Source organism: Narcine bancroftii, chromosome 2 (genome assembly GCF_036971445.1).
Source record: "Narcine bancroftii isolate sNarBan1 chromosome 2, sNarBan1.hap1, whole genome shotgun sequence".
NCBI lineage: Eukaryota > Metazoa > Chordata > Chondrichthyes > Torpediniformes > Narcinidae > Narcine > Narcine bancroftii.
The window spans coordinates 86086787-86099861 of record NC_091470.1 but is presented as its reverse complement, the minus strand read 5'-3'; the positions used below and the strand labels follow the sequence as shown (position 1 = coordinate 86099861).

The 13075-nt window shown below is 42.5% G+C and overlaps 1 protein-coding gene across 15 annotated transcripts in view; it reads right to left on the bottom strand.

Moving 5' to 3' along the window:
- The window catches only part of LOC138753859 (alpha-(1,6)-fucosyltransferase), an 852902-nt gene that overhangs the window by 616336 nt on the left and 223491 nt on the right, over positions 1-13075 (bottom strand). For all 15 annotated transcript variants that reach the window (XR_011351465.1, XR_011351466.1, XR_011351467.1 and 12 more), the window contains one exon: positions 997-1086. The gene's annotated coding sequence lies outside the window, so the exon portion shown is untranslated. The remainder of the gene's footprint in view (positions 1-996; positions 1087-13075) is intronic.

Sequence of the window (13075 nt, the reverse complement as noted above, 5' to 3'; positions counted from 1 at the left end):
GAAATATGAGCAGAGTTTCTCCAGTTAATCAGCTTCTGCCATAATTCTAATGGGATCAACTTTGTCCCTGACTCTTTGTCATTTCTTCAACCTCCTTTAAAATTAGTGTCATTTTAACACGTGGCAGCAAATCATGAATACACTGCAGCCATAGCCCACATTCCTGTGGAACATCGTAATGCATTTAGTTTCCAACATTCACTCTACATTTATAATATATATATTAGAAATTGAAATTAATTAATTGGTTTACTTCAATTTTAATTTTTTACTACAAGATTAAAAGATCAGCTTTGGCAGTTTTACTGTAAAAGGAGATAAATGCTTAGTTACAGCTGCAGGGGCATAGTAAACTAGTGACTCAGTTGACAGCAATGTGAGGCCAGCACTACAGACAGACATCCACCACCATTAGCTCCTCATTGACTGGCAGTGATGTTGTTTAAAAGCTCATTTGCCAAGAATTGCAGGTAAATTCATCAACGATAATACATTCAAGAGAGAAAAAAAACACCTCACCTCCACCCCAGCCCCATTCCAATCACCATCCTCTGCATCCTCTCCAAAACTATTGGAGTTTGCCTTGGGGTTTTTTTTAAAGCAGGAACCCTCCAGAGTTTGCATATGTCTCCATGTTCAGACATTATTTTGCTGTAGTTCATTTTCTTGGTGGACTAATTCATAGAGAAGCCTTCTTTAAATTATCCAGTCCATGTCCTGAGAGGCATTTTTTTATTTCCCAACAAGTCAAACTATAGATGCTTCTTTCAAAACAGTCCTTACATGATCAATATAACACTGAATTTCCATTCTCCTTCAACAATAAATGCATGGAGGTTATTTACATGATGGTGACATTTGTCAATATGTTTTATCCCTACTTCTAAAATTATTGCTGCATCCCATCATTTCTGGAAGAGCTTTTTTTTATATAAATCTACAGGCATTAACATTGTTTCTTGTGATGAAACATTCCTAAAAGTTTGAACATTTTACCTGCACTGTCAGAAGAGGGATTTTATTGTAGAAAATAGATCAATCCACACAACTGCCTTGGCTTTTTTCTTTTTATCCAGTCTTCATTTTCTGTTAAAAAAAATCAAAAACACATCAATAACCTTGTCAACAACAGTCCAAATAATTTCTATCAATGTGATATATGGTTGTCAAGGGGGCCTGAACACATCTGTGTGGCAATCCAGTGCCAAGGATTCTTACGCTGAGCAAACAATGATCATGGAACAGACTTTCACGTACAACTTGGTTTCCTGATGGTCGTGCATTCTCCTGTCAAGTACACTGGTAAAGTCCACCTTGAATATGGCAACACTGAAAGTCACTCAGTGGGAGCAAGGAGGCAAAATAACTTGCCTGGATGAGAAGAGATAAGCAACATCAAAGTTGCAATTTAAGAAATAGCAATAAATTAGATGATTTAAGATCATTTTTTTTCACATGGGTGATCACAAACTCAATAGCTGAGTTTGCCATATTTGGTTGGGAAATAAAATCTAAAGATCTTCACCAAATATCCTCTAAAACAGTGGTTCTCAACCTTTTTCTTTTCAGTCACATACCACATTAAGTAATCCCTAATCCCTCTGATTAGTCAGGGATTGCTTAAGGTGGGATCTGGGTGGGAAGTGAAGGTTGAGAATCACTGCTCTGGACCCAATTGTTACTGAACTATTTTGCTTGAGAAAAATTGTCATTGGCCCATTTCCTTTGGAGTTCTGAAACCGTGCACATAATGAGTCAATGAGGGGCGATTAAAACAGTGGTTTCCAACCTTTTTCTTTCCACCCACATCCCACTTTAGGCAATACCTTACTAATCACAGAGCACCTATGGCAGAGAGATTACTTAATGTGGGATGTGAGTGGAGAGAAAAAGGTTGAAAACCACTGCTCTAAAACGTGAAATTTTACTCCTCCTTCATCAGACATTGTTCAGACTGGTGATTAACATTACAACAGTACAGGCCCTTCAGCTGATGATATTTACTTGACCTATAAACCTCATCCTTAACAATCTAATCTTTTCTACATCTCTTTGGCTATCTGTTTTCTACATCTATTTTGAATGCCCCTATTGTACAAGCTTCCACCACCAATGCATACCAGGCACTCACCACTCTGTGCAAAAAAAAAGGCAGTACAGTTTGTGTTGCGGTTAGCGCCATGCTGTTACAGTGCCAATGATGCGGGTTCAAATCCGCCGCTGACCGTAAGGAGTTTGTGCGTTTTCCCCATGTCTACATGGGTTTCTTCCCACCCTTTGAAGTGTACGGGGGGAGTTGTAGGTTAATTGGGTGTAATTGGACAGCACAGGCTTGTGGACCAGAAGGGCCTGTTACCATGTTGTATATCTAAGTATTAAAAAATGTAAACTTACATGTGGGAATAGTTGCTTCCCCAGCAAATCTGGCTGTCAACCTTCTGAGCATGTGTCTGTGTGTTTGCAAAGTTGTTCTCCAGTTTTATCTACCCCAGTGGTTCTCCACCTTTTTCTTTCCACTCAGATACCACTTCAAGTAATCCCTATGCCATCAGTGCTCTGAGATTAGTAAGAGATTGCTCGAGGTAGGATGTGGGTGGGAAGAATAAGTTTGAAAACCTCTGTTTTAATCGTCCCTCATTGACTCGTTATGTGCATGGTTTCAGAACTCCAAAGGAAATGGACCAATGACAATTTTTCTCCAGCAAAATAGTTCAGTTACAATTGGGTCTAGAGCAGTGATTCTCAACCTTCCCTTCCCACTCACATCCCACCTTGAGCAATCCCGTACTAATTACAGAGCACCGATGGCATAGGGATTACTTAAAGTGGGATGTGAGTGGGAAGAAAAAGGTGGAGAACCACTGATCTATCCTCTGTCTTTATTGCTCCAAAATCAGAAACTGCTCCTTTCATGCAGCATTTTTCTGCAATTCAATCCCCAGCAATTGGAATCGGGCATATCTCTTGCAGCTTAAATATATTCCCCAGCAATTGGAATCGGGTATATCTCTTGCAGCTTAAATATATTCCTGTGTATTGATGATGGAAGAGACATCGTAATGTGGAGCAAAAGCACAAACTGGTGGAGGGGCTCTGCTGAGGCAGAGGCATGGTCGCTGTTTCATCAGGTCCTCCAGCGGCTTGTGATTGCAACCCCCTCCCCCCCCAAAAGCATATCGGGTAGGTCGTCTAATTGGGTGGCATGAGTTTCAATGACCAGAAAGATCTTCTGTGTTCTGCGTCATTAAAATAAAGGCTACAAAGTAATGGTCTGGCTAGAAAATGATGCAGGTCCCATCATAAATTATATTCTGCTGATTGTGCAACATTGTTCAAGATTCCGCTCCTTAGTGAGAGGGAATCCTACAACCCAGAAGTCGCCTTTTCTCCCAAAACAGTTTTTCTGCAGGGCAACTCTGTCGGAAGTCAAACCATGAAATGAAAATCAATTCCAGAATCCAATTGCCTTCTCAATTTTCTTCACCCAATGTCCTTCTCTCCTCTTGTGAATGGTGTGATTGATGCATTGAACTTTCCATGCCAGTTAATTTGCTTGAGTTATACGACTGAAGTAATCCACCCTTTCTCAGCATCCCACGGTGCATCTTCAGCTGCCTAATACCTAGGATAACAGTCAAGTTCTACAATTTCATGATGACTCGCTGCCACCGTGCACTGTCACTTTGGAACATAATTCACACTGACACTGATCACTTAACTCTAAAATTGGATCGGGCTTTAAACCGAGAGAAGGTACTGATAGCACTGGAAAAAAAAAGAGCACTAATCTGGAATTTTCAATAAGTGTGGTTTTTATGAGTTGAAACCAATAGATCATGGCCTGTGTGATTGAAGATTAATAGACCGAAGAATCAATCCTCCGACCCATCGTGCCCTGATCCCAACAACACAAGCTTCGAGATAGGCTGAGGGCTGAGACTGTTAATGCAGATTGTTTATGTGGCTGGCTACAAAGAGGAAATAATGGAGCAACTGCTGTTGTTCTTTGCTGTTTCTATTGCACCCTCACAGTACCTCTTGATCAAGATTCCCTCTATGGTTAAAAATACAGGAATACTGGAGGAACCCAGCAAGTGTCACAGCATCCATAAGAGATAATGTGTTTGGGCTGGAGCCCTTCTTCAAGGTGCACTCCCTGTGGCCAACCACTTCAATCCCACTTCCCATTCCCACTGACATGGCCAAGTTGAGAACGCATGTAAATTGGATGAGCACCTGAGCACCTGAGCACCACTTCATATTCCGAGTTGGCAGTCTCCAAACAGACAGCATCAATATCGAGCTCCAATTTCCAGTCACCCTCTCCCAGGTTCTCAATATTTTCTCTCCTTCTTCCTCCAGCTCTCCACCCCCTTTCCTCCTTTTCTCCTATCAGAGAGCATCTTTCTCAGCCCTTACCTCCAATCACCTCTCCTCCCCTTCCCTCTCCCACCTGTACCGACAAGCCTATCCTCCTTCCCTCTCCCCACACCCCCAACTTTCTTATTCAGGAATTTTCTTGATTTGACATCCTTGATGAAATATTGACTGCCTATCGCTTTGCATGCGTGCTTTGAGGCCAGCACAGCGAACTAGCTGTTGGAATAGTCTGAGATTCAGGATATCCTGTCGGGCCCACCCTCTAGTTTATTGACCGACGTACTCAGAGGATAATGCAGGAAAGTAAAACAGTATCAGAGAACCGGCACACACAGTGAATGAACATCCCTGCACCCAGCCTGCAGTCAATATGTTTAAGAGAGATAAAGCAAATGAGTCAGAGAGAAACAGAAAGGGTGGGGCAGGAAGGAGAGCTGGCCAGATTCACAAGGGACCATGTAAAGAGTCAGAGATGAGGCAAAGAGCACAGTGGAATGCTTTGCATGAGCAAGTAAACTGGCAGCTAATATAAACTAAATTACATCCCCTTCCATAAACGTGGGGAAGTGAGTTAGTGATCAATAACAGTGAACTTTGGCCTATTCAAAACACGAGAAATAAAGACCGAGAATCAGAAAGTGACTCCCCAAGTGAAAGCCAAAGAACGTGACAGAACTGAGAGTCTATTGTGAAATATTTAAAACAGCTGTGATACCATTTTTAAAATGAAGTATTTAATGGGACCAAAACACTGATGCTTATAAAAGCTTAAAACATTGGGCTTAAAGCCTTCAGTCTAGGGGTCTATAAAAGGCAGAGTTTGATCTGATTTTTAACAGCACAGTATTAGGTCCTTTCAGCCCACGAGCCTTTGCTACCCAAATACACCAATTAGCTTACAAACCCCATATGACTTTGGAACTTGGAAGGAAACTGGAGCACCTGGAGACACAAGGAGAATGTACAAACTCCTGACAGATAGCAGCAGATTTGAACCCGGACTACTGGCACTGTAATAACGTTGATCTAACCCGCTTCACTAACTACACCATACTTCTTGTATTGCCTTTGTGCATTAGAGGGTAGTAAACATAATTGAATTTGGACTCATACAAACAAAATCGAAAGTTAAAGCCATAACTTCCAATTTCCAGTCAGCCGTCATCATGGTGCTAAAATCTACCAGCAGCAATATACTTCACCATGGAAGTAAGGCAATGTTTGGAATTTTACCATCATATTTTCTAGAGTTTGTAAACAGCTGTATAAATAAGGGTTACCTGGAGAAGGCAATATATTTACATTTTCAGAGTCATTTTATCACTGCAAAAGAAGAGGGTGGATGGAATGGAAGCAACATGTGAGCACAGATTGAAGATTGGCAGGGAGAAAAAATAAAAATAGAAATTTGAGAAACAAACAGAACATTTCGAGGATGATCGGAAGGACAAATGCTGAGTTCTGAACTACTACACTCAATGGCCCCGCTCCTGCCGGGAGCCTGATGCCCGAGTCCAATGACTCATCACGTTATACCTGAATTTACTTTAAATTGGGCCGCATAAAATCAGGGTTTCACTGTATTTTAAATTGTAGGAAGAGTTTCATTTCCAAGATAAAGGTTCCATTACTGTCACGTAATATGACATTTAGCATGTAACATACATGAAATTCTTTAACTTTGTCTACTGTAAGGAAGACAGAGAGTCGCCACTTTGCCCAGCACCCTTCACAGAAATGAGGCCCCAGTGAGGATCAAACTCACGACCCCTGGTTTACAAGGCCAGTGCTCTAACCATGGAGCCTGAGAGATTAGAGTATTTCACTGGCAATGACATATTTGGGCTGCCTGAGCCTGCCATGAAATAAATATAAATTGCAAGTTTAGTTCCTTGTTAGCCCTCACTATACAATTCATTTATATTGTCATGTAATGGCAATAAACCACATACATAATTTTGCTTTTGCCAAGTTCAAGACTGCAGATAACAGATCTTATTGAGTGACAGTAAATCAGATACAACTACATCATTTAGAATTCCACAATGATACATTAACACAAAGGACTCCAATGTTTTCCAATGTATTAGATTAACAGTCATCACAGCTGACAATCGGAAAGAATCTTTGGGAGCCCAAGGACAATCAACAAAACTTAGCAAAAGATGCATTTTCTGACGAAGTGTCGAGGCCTGAAACATTGGTCACCCTCTGGATGTTGCATGGCCTGCTGAGTTTCTCCAGCATGTTGGACTCCAACGTGCTTTTCCTTTTTTTTTCCTATCCTCGCGCTGTCAAGGAAGCTGACAGTGGGAGTCTCAAGCCTAAAACATGCGGGATGATCACAAACTGTTCTGTGGTGAGCTCAGAACCATTTCACTCAGCCAACAGCCTGGGTTAGGCGAAGTGCTCTGCCCACCCGTCAAATAGATACATTTGTTCACTGACAAGTGCATCTATCCTCGATCCATGCACAGAAGTGAAAGCAACCCCAGAATGCTTTGGAGCACCGTCCTCTAACGTTAAAATAGTTAACCTCATGAATGGATTTAATTTTCCGTGGTGATTTATTTTTAAAGTTTAGCTCTAATTTAGAGACTAAGAATGGAAGGCAAACCTTCCATCCCACGAGTTCCGCTGCCCAAATTCACCCATGTGACCCATGGACCTACTAACGGTGTACATCTTTGGAAGATAGGAGGATACCGGAGCACCCGGAGGAAACCCATGTGTACACAGGAGAACATACAAACTCCTGACAGATAGTGGCAGATTCAAACCTGGGTTGCTGGCCCTGTTATAGTGTTGTGAGCCAACCGTGCTGTCCTGTAAGTTTAACTCGGTTCCCTGACTACCTCTGAGGTAGGTCGGGGACCCAGTTGGATTCCGACAGGGTTGATGTGGTCAGATCTTTTAACTGGGGCGCTAACTGGCCAAGTTGCCCTGTTAACCCCATTTTACACAGCAGTTTGAAAGGGCCTTTTGTAACAGGGAAGAAGTCCAACAATGAGAAAGCTGATTATATCTGTCCCAGTGGGCATCCATCTCGCACTGTTCCAGGAAACTTCTTCATTTTATGAACAAGTTCTTCAAACCCTTTAAAACAATTTGTTTCATTCATATAAAAATGAAAGATCCTTCACTAGTTTTGTTAAAAGCTGCTCATTTTTTATTAAGACCATTTCCTACAACCTAACAGGGGCTAATAAACATTAACCTTTCTCTGCACTTTTTAAAATTTGTCTTCTCCCTGTTCCCATAGGTCATTTCAAGTATGTTTGTCTTTATTATTTGGGCGAATCCCTGCCATTACACTTCCCAAACATCAAACACCCAAGAGTAATTTGTTCTAAAGATTGGTCATTATTTAATCCTCTCTCTCTAATAGCTATTACACCCAATCCATTTATTTTGTTGAACTGAGTCATTACCTTTGCTATTAGCAAAGATCTGTCCAATCATATAAAGTATACTTTTTTTATAGATTTTCTTTAACCATTTCCCCTCACTTTCATTCAGTGAAGTCATGTGATCTGCTTACTTGGTGATAGGTTTTCTTAAATGTTGCTCTTTTTACCCTTCTGAACCCGTGATGCTTCCTCCACTACCAATCCCAGTTTAAAGCTCTATCCACAGTCCCGGGTAGGTGATTTACCCAGCCATGAAATCTCCCCAATCCACACGGATCCCTCAGGTCTGGGCAGTTGATCGATTTCTTCTTAAAAAAAAGTGCCAGAATTTTTCCCATTCAAATCAAGTGATTTTTTAAAATTATTTTATTTTCAAGATCTCGGAATCATTTGGCCAGGTCAACGTGTGGCCCTATCCCAAAAGAAGGCGATGTTGCCAGGCCATTTCGGATGGTGCTTCTGAGATACGGTCCACTAGAAGCAATCCCAACAGATGGGTTAGAGGTGTGTAAAGGTTAACCGTTGAGCCCTGGTATCCCACCACTTGTCTGCCAACTGCACTGGCAATTGGTGTGGCAAAGCTACCCAACATTTGGGCAAAGTACAATGCACAGAAGTGGTGGAGGAACTGCAGGCCACGCTTGGAAAGCAATCAACAGTCGATGTTCCAGGCCAGAGTCATTCCCCTCGTGTGGCAAAGATCAGGTAAATGCCCAAATAAGGAGGGGGTGGAGGTAGGGAGGTGAGCACAGGCTAGCAGGTCACAGGTAGATATAGTTGGAGGGAGAAGAAGAGAAACGAGCAGAGAGATGATGTGGGAAGAATCAGGGCAATTGATTTTAGTACAGCCACAACAGAGATTATCTAATGAAGATAATTGGTTGGATATCAAATTTAAGTTTATTATCATCTGATTGTACATATACTGACCAAGCACATGAAACAATGTTTCTTCAACCCGCAGTGCACATGCGCGCGCACAAACTCACACCCCCTTCCCAAAAGCGCAATTCCAATCCCTGAAAGAACAAGGGCAAAACGTACTTGGAGACAACCACCTCTGTGATCCTGTCTAAAGCACACACATCACCATGCCAGAGAATTGTATCTCCGAACTCCCTCTGCTGCAGGATTAAACTCATTAAGGTCTGCAGCTCGGTGGCCACTGCAAGTCTCTTCATTATTTGGATTACAATGTGTTCACCCACTCTCACACTGCATTTAAGTACCATCCTTAGTAGCAATACCCGCGTCCCATCAAAGATAACAAAAGCTTGACACAGTACTTATATGTTACTCCTGAATGTATTTGAGGTCATGCACCCTGAAGTCTTAATATCAGAATCTCCGAAGAAAACCTCAAAACCAAATTTCAGAGCATCGTCAAATTTTGCAATCCTTCATTGAGCTGTCGTAGGTTACATAAAAGTAATGGGCTGATTTTAATTTTCAAAATACCAACAGAATTAACTTGTGAATGTAAAAATCCATTGATGAATGGAAGTGTTAGTGCCCCCTTGAACACCCCTCACATTTCCTCTTGACCCTGTACAATCCATGTAATTACAATTACGCATGGTTTAAGTGGGAGACTTGCTCCTGGCAAGCTGGCATTTGGACTCAAATCAAGGGCAACAAATATAGAGTTTGTTCCCAACATCTAAAATAACAAATACAATAGTATATAATTTAATTAAAAAGAAAAAAAAACCAACAAAAAAAGTAGATAAATATTCAGTTATCCAAGTGAAGAACAATCCTGCTGTGTCAGAGTAGTCCCTGATCAACATTCCAAGGGGAGCTTCAAGAATCTGAGAGACGTTGAAAAGAAATTGTTCTTGAACCTAGAGGTGCTGGACTTCAGGGTTCTGTACCTTCTCTCCGAAGACAGCAATAAGAAGAGGGTGATGGGGTTCCCTCAGGATGTTGACTGCCTTCTTGAGGCAGCGCCTCACATAGATGACTGCAATGGATGGATACTTTATGGAGTTTGAATGAACAGCTGCGTATGAATGAGAATATTTAATGTGGGGCCACATTCCAGTTCATTTCATTCTTCTGCGAATCCTTGCTCCCCAACTGTGTTTACCAAGTCTCACGTTAAATGCAAAAAGCACCTGTGTTTTTCATCGGCGTGGAGCAGTCCAAACTCCATACAATCGGAATTATCTAAAAATCTCATGCATCTTAAGAAGTTCCCGTAAGATTCTATCAAAGCCGGGGAGCTAAGAAAAAAAGGTCACACTGCACCTGTGATGTCCCAACTACTTGAAACTGCAAGCAAATAATGAGAAGCTAGATGTGATCAGTGCACAAAGTAGCATCTACAGGTAGAGATCGTCGACAGTTCGGGTGATCAGAGTTCCATAAGGCTTCTTTTACAACAGGACAAATCAAAGTCATCCTTCGGCGAATGCCTTGTGTTTGGAGCGATTGGGAGTGGTGTGTGGAGAAAATGATCCTGATACAGTGAGACCTCTGCACTCCCACTTCGCTCAGGAGGACACCCGTCTTGGTTCTCAGTTGTCATTCACAAGAAGGTCTCCATTTGTTCCCATGGTTAATTAACTTCCTAATACAAATTGTTGCCGCTCAGGTCTTGTTCCACTCACTGATTTTATGAAGTCTACTGGCTGGATTTAGCTACTAAAGGAAATGCAAATCCCTGAGGCTCGTCCCATTCAAGTAGATGCCCAGTCTCCTCTGCGGAAACACTGAACACGGAGGAGCACGGATTCATCACTGAAGTCGGGTTAATGAGAAGGAGTTTCCATGGCTGTATATGCCCAGATGGTGTGAGATATCATGAGGTGAACCATTGTCACTGTTGAAGATCTTCAGGGTGACTCCATCCTGAGACTTGAGCCTTGTGCTCCCATTCACCATGAGATGGGCTTGTTTTGCCTTTAGGTCAGGGACCAGCTTGGTATGGTGATAAGTTAGTCCGGAATGGTCTGATTGGTGCAGTTCGGTGACTGTTAATGGTACCCTCTAGGAAGTCTTTTTTTCTGTTGGCCTAGTCGAGCAGAGTGAAAGATGCATTTATCCCCTTTCAAACACCACTGACAGCTTGTTTAGTTTCAATTCTTTTTTGTTTTCATCAAAAATGCCAGGAGTCGACCACATGATCATGGGTCAGGATTACTTATTGGTACCAGTTATTTTTTGAACAAAGTAACAGGTCCTTGACTATCAAAAAAAATGTTTCTCATTCCTAACAATTTAACACAATTTAAATTCCCCAGTTGCCATGAAATGTTCAAATCACAGGTCAGACTCTGAGAGTCCGATGCTAATTCACCACTTATTCTTTGCATGAGACATGGTAACAAGTTGGATAGGAGCAAATCTCAACTATGAATGCTTCCACGTGTGGTGGAAAGTGTGCTGACCAGCTGCATCATGGACTGGTATGGGGACACCAGCACACCCGAGAGTAAAGACCTGCAAAAGATCATGAACACAGCCCAGGGCATCACAGGAAAAACCCTCCCTGCCATCAAGAGCATCCACAGGGAGCACTGCCGTCGGAGAGCAGCAACAATCATCAAGGATCGACACCACCCAGCACACACTCTTTTCTCGCTGCTGCCATCAGGAAAGAGGTCTAGGTGCCATAAAACTCACACCACCAGGTTCAGGAACAGCTGCTCCCCCTCCACCATCAGACTCCTCAACAACAAACTCAATCAGGGACTCATTTAAGGACTTTGTTTATTTTTTTCTCCTCTCTTGTTTTGCAGTTTGTTTTCAATGCGTACATTGTGTTCTTTTTTTTACACTACCATTATGTGGTAATTCTACCTGGCCCGCAGGAAAAATAATCCCAGGGTTGTGTGATGCCATGTACAGTATCTACTCTGATTATAAATGTAAAATCCTTTAAACAGGTGTCTGAAGTTTCACATGTGACTGGCTGCACTGTGACCTCGTTCCCTGCTTCAAGACTTGACACCTGGGGTGTCTGAATTTCAAAGCTGCCTCAACCAAACATTGCAATCCCTAACTTCTTGTGATTGAATTTCCAGGTCAAAACGTTGATCCTGCTGGGCTCATTCTCCATTTATAAGCATCGTTAGCTTCTCATCATCACCAACTCTACCTGCACATCAAAGCTCCCTCAAGATCTCCAAACCGGCGCCTATATTCCTATTCACGAAAGGAGGTGAATTAAACCATGGAAGCCTCTCCCCTCAGGATGTCGCCATGTAGGGAAGCACGATTAGTGCAACACTACTGCAGCGGCAGCGACCCAGGTTCGCATCTGCCGCTGTCCGTAAGGAGTTTGTATGTCCTCCCCACATTCATGTGGGTTTCCTCTGAGTGCTCTGGTTTCCTCCCACCCTCCAAAGACAGAGTTAGAAACTTAAATGATCACATGGGTACAGTGTTCATTTTTTTTAAGGTGCCGGAGCTCACCCAAAACAATCAAATATCCTATTGCGGTATTTTTCTCCCGCCAGCCACCTCCTCCTCTCCCCATCCTGTACCCCAAAACCCACTTCAGTAGAATCCCCTGCATCCAGAGTTGGCATCAGAACAAATCTAAGAGGAGGGGCTTTAGGGTAACCATTGGACGGGGTGGGGTACTGGTGTATCTACGCAAAATTGCACCCATGGCAGGGGTGGCCAATGCATAAAAATAAACAGCAACAAGGAGGGCAGCTTGGTGGCTGCCATGTTGTCTTTGGCATTGTATAACTGAGAGCAAACAGTAGGACAAAGAAGGAGGACGAATGTACCAGTCATAGAAGAGGCAGGTTCCTTGAATGCCCAGAATAGCTCAGCTGGGGTGGGGAAAACAATGATGTTGACCCTGAAATTTAATATGTGGCCACTGTTAAATTGTCCACTAATTAAAAGTCCCCGCTGGTTTTTAAACAGAGGTGCCAGAGAGGCGCTCCAGTGAGTTCCAGCAGCAGTGCACCTCTGCATGGATGTACTTGGGTGGCGTGGGCTTGTAGGTTGGAAGGGTCTGTTACCGTTATTAAAAAAATAACTGAGCATCTCCTGTTACCATTTCAGAATTCCAGCATCTACAGGGTTTTGCTTTTCCCTAAGATTCTGAATTATGAACCAAGGTCTACCTAGCAAAAAGCTCTGTATAAAGCTGCTTAGCCACTGAGCACAATATTTTGGGAGATTCTGATCTCTGTTGGGCATATCTGTGTGGGGTTTGAGCAGGATTTGTTGTAATTTTTCACTCAACTGGACTCCTCCAATGCAGGAAGGGGATAGTACTGAGAAAATGAGGAACGGCCAAGCAGCTTGCAACGTGGAGTACA